Source organism: Nannospalax galili, unplaced genomic scaffold (genome assembly GCF_000622305.1).
Source record: "Nannospalax galili isolate Female #2095 unplaced genomic scaffold, S.galili_v1.0 scaffold1536, whole genome shotgun sequence".
Taxonomy (NCBI): domain Eukaryota; kingdom Metazoa; phylum Chordata; class Mammalia; order Rodentia; family Spalacidae; genus Nannospalax; species Nannospalax galili.
Window position 1 is genome coordinate 51,371 of NW_008337295.1, and position 7,610 is coordinate 58,980.

At 55.3% G+C, this 7,610-nt stretch overlaps 1 protein-coding gene across 1 annotated transcript in view; it reads left to right on the plus strand.

Moving 5' to 3' along the window:
- Positions 1 to 7,610, plus strand: part of Per2 (period circadian regulator 2) — a 47,389-nt gene that overhangs the window by 173 nt on the left and 39,606 nt on the right. The window lies entirely within an intron of this gene.

Sequence of the window (7,610 nt, forward strand, 5' to 3'; positions counted from 1 at the left end):
CGTAACCCGGCGGCGCGGCGGGGGTCGGCGGAGGGGCGGCTCCGGGCGGCCGGGGCAGGGGGCGGAGGCCTGGAGAAGCCCTCGGAGGGGCGTCTGGGCTCACCTCGCCCTGAAACTCCTGCAGGCACCGCAGCTGCCCCTGTTTCGCAGGTGGAGAAACTGAGGCCCGTGAGGTTAAGCGGCAGGTCCCTGCAGCGGAGCGGGCGGCTACGCCCCAGACTGAGGTCCCTAAAGCATCTCTTTTCCAGCCGCGCTCCCGCGGGGACGGCCAAGCAAACCGAGAACCGAGCAAATTGTCCCTGGGCCGCGAAACCTCCGCCCCCTTCCCAGCAGGCGCCGAGAAGTCAAGTCTGGACCCCAGAAGGGGCCACTGGTGGGCGCCGGCCTAGGAACTCCCCCGGGACATCCGACCCGGGTCCCCCGGTGGCGGGGAGGCGGCAAGCAGATATAGGAGAGCCCCATGCCGAGCCCGGCCCCGGACCCCCGTGGTCTCCTCTGTCCTCTGTGACACCCTTGCCATATTCCCTGTCTCCAGCTGTTCACCTCGCCCCTCGGGACATACCATGCTGCCAAGCACAGACGTGGACCGGGAGGTGGGGTGGCTCCCTTCCCCTGCGGGAGCCCGGGTTGCTAGGGTTTCTGTAATGTATACAGAGGGAACCCGGTTGGAAAGCTGATTCATGCAGAGGAAGGGAACCAGAAGGCTCCCTGGAAAACATCCAGGGTAACCCCTAGGCTTGACAGAAGGAGAGAACAGACCCAGGCTGGCAGGCTCCAGCACCTCAAGACCAGGTGGGGCTGTCCCAGGGTCTGTCCCTCCTCCCCGGGGTCAACGTGCACAACCACAGGTGCAAGTCTGATGGGTCCTGGTGTTTGGGGACACCTCCTGGGCTTCCTTGGCTGTGAAGGGGATGAGTCCACCTGACCCCCGCCATGAGGGTCCAGGGCCCAGACTTGGCTGGCAAGGGGACAGAAATCTACCTGATGGCTTTTATTGAAAATCAGTTTTTAAATACAGAGAGACTCACTTTTTGTAAGTTGTGTGAGTTTAATGAAGCCAAGGACTTGGTTTTATCTGTGGTAGCTACACAGTGTGCCAAGGCAGGCGTGGTACTGTGGGCGTCCGTAGTTATGTCACTGTCATCTTGGTGTGATTCATTGGTAGGGAACTGGTGCAGCCACGGCTCTCTGTGGAGGCTGGAGTGCTGAGCAAGGGGGAGCCCTGCATCATCCAGCTGCCTGCTACTGGGTACCTCAGGTTGCCTTGAGCCTCGGTTTCATCATTCGAATGGATGTGCTCCGGTTAGGCAATCTCCTAGATCTGATTTCAGTTCCAGGGTTTAGCATGCCCGTATCTGTGAGTGATTTTCTCAGGCACCTACTCAAGAGATAAGAGGTTTCTGCCACCCTCCTGCCTGGTGTCACATAGAGTCACCACGTAAGGCATGTCTGCCATGCTTAAAGGAGATGGGAGAGGTTCCTGTCATCTCTACAGCTTCTCTTGAACATTGAGCTTTCTAGAAAACGCTGGGAGGTGTGTGCGTGTGTGCGCGCGTGTGCCTGCCTGTTCTTAAACGATGATGTAACTTCATCAGACCTGGCAGACTGTCGGCTCCTGCTCTGGGAAGTTGATGAATGATCGACAGGACTTGAGCACAGAGGCAGGGGAAAGAGCCACCCTCTAGCCATTACTTCTGCCCTTGGAAATAACCACATTCAGTGAAAGTAACTAGAAACAGGTAACCTACAGCCTTGTAGACCCCTCTGTACCCTCCCTGGTGTGAAGTAGCCCACCAGCAGGCCTCTGGGAGAGCCAGCACGTGTAGACAGAGGAGAGGAACGCCTGGGCTGTCCCCCCCAGCCAGGGTGCTTCTTTCTGGGGACCTGGCCCTCGCCTGAAGTCTTATGCTCATGAGGTGGTCATACAAGGTGGTTGCTATAGGCAAATCTAGAGCAAATTAGAAGTATGGAGGGAAGCTGCACAGTTATCCTTTTAAAAAACTGATTTACAGCCGGGCGTGGGGCGCACGCCTTTAATCCCAGCACTCGGGAGGCAGAGGCAGGCGGATCTCTGTGAGTTCAAGGCCAGCCTGGTCTACATAGTGAGCTCCAGGACAGCTGGGGCTACAGGGAGACCCTGTCTCAAAAAGACAAAACAAACAAACTGATTTACTTATTTTTATGTCTGTGTGTGTTGTGTGCACAAGTGACAGGACAGATGTGCAGAGGTCAGATGTGCAGAGGTTAGAGAACAACTTGCAGAAGTTGGTTCTCTCCTTTGTGAGGTCCAGGGATCAACGTCAGCTCGACAGGCTTGGTGGCAAGTGCCTTTACCTGCTGAGCCATCTAGCCGGCCCCCACATGATGATCTTGGCAGAGTAAACAGTGAAAACTCAGGACCTGCTCACTGTGACACCTGGCCAAATAGGGTCAGCTCAGGTACTCAAGGAGCAGAGGTGTGGGCTTCCTAGAACCCATCAGCATTCCAGCAGCTCCGACCAGCCAGGGACTGCCATCTTTATGTCATTATTTTCTAAAACCTGTACCCCGACATAGTTAAGGACTAAATAGCATGTGGCGGAGTTCCAGTGACTGGAGGCAGCCTGCCTGCAGCCCTCCTTCCCCTTATTTGGACAGCCCTGGCCACATTTTCCTCCATTACCCAACCGTCACCATGGAGAGTGTGGCTGTTTTTTTAACAGGACAAACATTTTCTGCAGATTACAGCAAGCAGGCCCCAGGGAGTTGGCTCATACCAGGAAGTAGCAAACAGTGCTATAACACTTGGAGTTGTAAAATGCCATGGGGCTTGCAGAGGTACAGGCTGTCTGTCCGATCCCTGTTATATAAAGTTGGAAAACAGGTGGAGTATGCTGGGCTATGAGAAGCCAGGCGCGTGGGGGCTGGTCAGAGGGGCATGTTCAGTTCAGGGATGTATATCGAGCCTTACAATGTCTGCATCTATACTTCCGTCTCAAGAAAATGACCCCCATAAACAAATGAGCCCTTTGCTCGGTTCAGTACCCCCCCAGTGTATTTATTTTCCCGTTAGGCAGGAGGCTGTTATCAAACAGCCCCCTGCCTTAGTAGAGGCTGGCGCTGTGGCCCAGGCTGTGCTTTCCTTCCTGTTCCTGTTTTGTTTTAAACTATTTGTCATGGAAAAGTGTGAATAACTGCTAGAGCAATATGGTGCAGTCTCCTCCCCCACCCACAGTCATGATCTCATCACCTACTGCACTTTGCCAGTGTGCCTCTGTCTGGCCAAGGTGAGGGAAGACACAGCCAAGTGACTAGGTCAACAACCCCAGTTTAACCCCTGTCCTAAGGTTGCCTGCTATCTAGGGGCAAGGCCAGGGCATGAGCATGGGAAGGTATGGGCTCAGGCCCAGAGGATCCCAGCTAGGCTGACCTCCCTCCCAGACTTTTCCCTTAAAATACCACCCCCACCATTGAGGTTCCCTGGGGCTCCCATGCCAGGCCCTGAGTAGAGGAGGCAAAGTCTGCTCTAACCAGCATCCAGTTCTGCCAGTTTCACCCAGTGAGGTCAGTCCATGAGGGCCACTCGTGCTGAGCCATGCACTTTCTGGAATAATGAGGTTTGGGGTGATTTGGCTCAGTTTGTTGTTTTACATTTCTGGCATGGGTACTCAGCCCTCTTTGCAGAAAGGTTTTTCCTCCCCTCTGAGGTAAACTGTGGCATCAGTGACTTCAGTTCAAATAGACCCCCGTCCCCAGGAGCTGGGACTGTCAGACCCAAACTAGGAGCCCTGGGAACTGAGCTCCATGCAGAGCCCCCAGGGTGTACCACAAGGGGTCGGGGTGTGAGTCTCCATCCCACCCAAGGCAGAGGTACCACCAGCTGCCCCAGCAGTGAACTCACTCTCTTCAACTACTTGTATTGCCTGACTGACTGGCTGTTTTCCTGCAGTGATTTAGCCTTGAGACTGAAAGCTGGTATTGTTGGACACTTAACTACATTCCAGATAGTTTGTGCAGATCAAGTTACTTCATCCTCCCAACCATCAGGAACTGTTCTTATCCCCATCATGAAGCTGGGGAACATGGTACAGAAGTTGAGGATCTTGTCAAAGCCAAAAAGTGGTGAAATACAACTGATACTTGGCCATCCTGGGCTGTTCACTTAGCTGCCACTGCTGCTCACCTTCATAACTCACAGCAGAAAGGGTGGGTGGGCTGCTCATCTGGGGACAAGAGGGGTGTGATCTGGAGTGTTAGGGGGTTGGGGTAAGCAAGTGCCTTTGCACCCTGGATGGCCCCTTCTTGTAGACTCGGGTGGCCTCAGGTGTAAAGCTAGGAGGACTGGCTAGAGTATGCTCAGCAGTGAGGTGGAGCCATGTCCTGCAGGCCGAAAGTCAACACAAGGGGCTCAGATCATCATCAAGTGCCACCTGTACCTGTGGTCCCTTAGCCTCACCCCTCCCCGCTCCCACTGCTTGAGCCCTGGCCTACTGCTCTGCTTTTCCTAGGCACGTTTTCATATCCTGTGTATTCTAGTTCCTGTTTGTTGTCTATGTTCCCTGCTGGATGGTGAGCCCCAGGAGGTCAGGACACCATCTGTGCTGTTGGTCTCCTGGGGGTCATCAGGGAGCAGTGCTGCATGTGTGCCCCGCGGTTCAGTATTGCTACTCAGGTTTGTCGTGGACTCTCCCCACAGCCCTCTCCTCGCTGGTGCGTGGTGTTGCAGAGTTCTGGGCTAAGCTGGCCCCTCTCCTAGTAGGTGCACAGTGCTTTGTGGTGCAGATCCAGGCTAAGCTGGCCTGCCTCTGCTAGTGGATGCACAGTGGTGCAGAGTGCCAGACTATGTATGTGCCCTCCACAGCATATACCATGTCCTGGAAGTCTAGGAGAAAGGACTCCAAGCTCCTACCTTCATGTAGCGTGCATACTAGAAGGAAAGGAGCCACCAGCCTGACACATTGGTGCTGTGTGGGAGGGAGCAGAGGGGCCTAAGAAGGAGCCCATAGGGAGAATTATGAGGTTATTGTGGTACCTTCTAGACAGTGTCATGGGCTGGAGCAGCAATGCAAAATCCCTGGAGTCAGGACACACACAGGCTAGACCAAGGGGTGGACAGATTCAGATGCTTGGGGATAGCCGGACCTCGCAAGGGCCTGCTGTCCCTTTTGTAGACAGTCTGTCCTCTGGTTACAGTCTGAAGCCTCTGAGGCCAGCTGTCCTCACCATCAGCCTACAGTAGGTTTTGCTAATGTCTGGGACCAGTGGGCAAAGCAACTTCTCCCTGTCTTGATGCTAATGGTCTGAGCATCTCTGCACCACTGCCTGCTCCTCATAGCCCGTGCTTAGGTTCCCCCCCAAAGTCTATTCCCTTCCACTCCACCGCATTAGGCATATCTTCCAAACTGCTGAAAAGACCAGAATACTAGATTGTACATTTTGTTCTGGCTGTAACTGGAACGATCCCTTCTTTTGGGTTTCCTGTGGCTTAGCTATTACAAGTTCCAGCTGTCTGCACCACAGCCAGCAAGTCCCAGCCTGGGACGTCCTCCCTTCCCCAAGCACATCTTCCTCTCAGAGCTGGTTGTGAACAGGAGTTCCTGTCTGGCATACTGCTTCTTCCTTTGAAGGCCACCTGCCTGTTTTTCCTCTTTGGATAGGACTTCCATTGTTCTTGAAAACATAGCTTTCATCAGGGTGACGCCAAACCTTCACTATGTAACTTTTCCTGGTACCCAGGGTGTCTGCAGATTGGCAAATTCGACCCTGTCTCTGGTTCAGTGTTCTGAGGCTTTTCCAGAAAACTGTTTTCCTGGGTAAAAACCCCACTTTCCTCCCCTAGTAAATGTCACCTTTTCCCTTTGCATTAAAAAGATGATTCAAAAACCTTTCTCAGCCACAGGCAGTGCTGCACACCTGTGATGCCTGTAACCCCAGCACTCAAGAGGCTCAGGCAGGAGGATCACAAGTTCAAGGCCATCTTGAGCTACATAGAAAGACCTTATCTCACCAAAAACAAAACAAAAACCCAACTTTCTCAGGCGTCTTCCTGTCACCATAGCCATGTTCTTCCTTCTTGACTGAACTCCAGCCTTTTTTTAAAAAGATTTATTTATTTCATGTATGTGTGTCTGTAGGTATGCATCAGTACAGTTGCCCTTGGAGGCTTTTAAAGAGGGCATTGGATCCCCTGGAACTGGAGTTACAGACGGCTGTGAGCCACATGATGTGGGTGCTAGGACCTGAACTTGGGTCCTCTGGAAGAGCAGCCAGCGTCCCCGTCCTCTGAGCCCTGTCTCTAGCCCCCCCATCCTCTGAGCCGTGTCTCTGGCACCCCTATCCTCTGAGCCGTGTCTCTAGCCCCCCATCCTCTGAGCCATGTCTCTGGTACCCCCATCCTCTGAGCCGTGTCTCTAGCCCCCCCCCATCCTCTGAGCCCTGTCTCTAGCCACCCCCAGCCTCTGAGCCCTGTCTCCAGCCCCCCCATCCTCTGAGCCGTGTCTGTAGCCCCCCCCCATCCTCTGAGCCCTGTCTCTAGCCACCCCCAGCCTCTGAGCCCTGTCTCCAGCCCCCCCATCCTCTGAGCCGTGTCTGTAGCCCCCCCCCATCCTCTGAGCCCTGTCTCTAGCCACCCCCAGCCTCTGAGCCCTGTCTCCAGCCCCCCCATCCTCTGAGCCGTGTCTGTAGCCCCCCCCCATCCTCTGAGCCCTGTCTCTAGCCACCCCCAGCCTCTGAGCCCTGTCTCCAGCCCCCCCATCCTCTGAGCCGTGTCTGTAGCCCCCCCCCATCCTCTGAGCCCTGTCTCTAGCCACCCCCAGCCTCTGAGCCCTGTCTCCAGCCCCCCCATCCTCTGAGCCGTGTCTGTAGCCCCCCCCCATCCTCTGAGCCCTGTCTCTAGCCACCCCCAGCCTCTGAGCCCTGTCTCCAGCCCCCCCATCCTCTGAGCCGTGTCTGTAGCCCCCCCCCATCCTCTGAGCCCTGTCTCTAGCCACCCCCAGCCTCTGAGCCCTGTCTCCAGCCCCCCCATCCTCTGAGCCGTGTCTGTAGCCCCCCCCCATCCTCTGAGCCCTGTCTCTAGCCACCCCCAGCCTCTGAGCCCTGTCTCCAGCCCCCCCATCCTCTGAGCCGTGTCTGTAGCCCCCCCCCATCCTCTGAGCCCTGTCTCTAGCCACCCCCAGCCTCTGAGCCCTGTCTCCAGCCCCCCATCCTCTGAGCCGTGTCTCTGGCACCCCCATCCTCTGAGCCCTGTCTCTAGCCCCCCCATCCTCTGAGCTGTGTCTCTGGCACCCCCATCCTCTGAGCCCTGTCTCCAGCATTCCTCCATGAACTTCATTCTTTATAATCTGTTCTAATGTGGTGCTGTCATCTTGGTGTGGCCTTGGACTTTGAATCCATCTGCTCTAGAGGTGTCGTTCATGAGGAGGAGTAGCTGCTATCTTCCTTGAGTTGGCCTTTCCTCTCTGCCAGTGGCTCTTTGTTGTGCCTTCTCCAAAGTCCCACGAGGGCTTTTGTCTGTTAATCATAGACAAACAGGGCTTCACTACTCAGCTGGGTCCCAGCAGTACCTTGGCTGGATTCTCCATGGTGACCCCCATCTCCCTCACTGATGCCCTGGAGTCCCCCCCCCCCCCCCC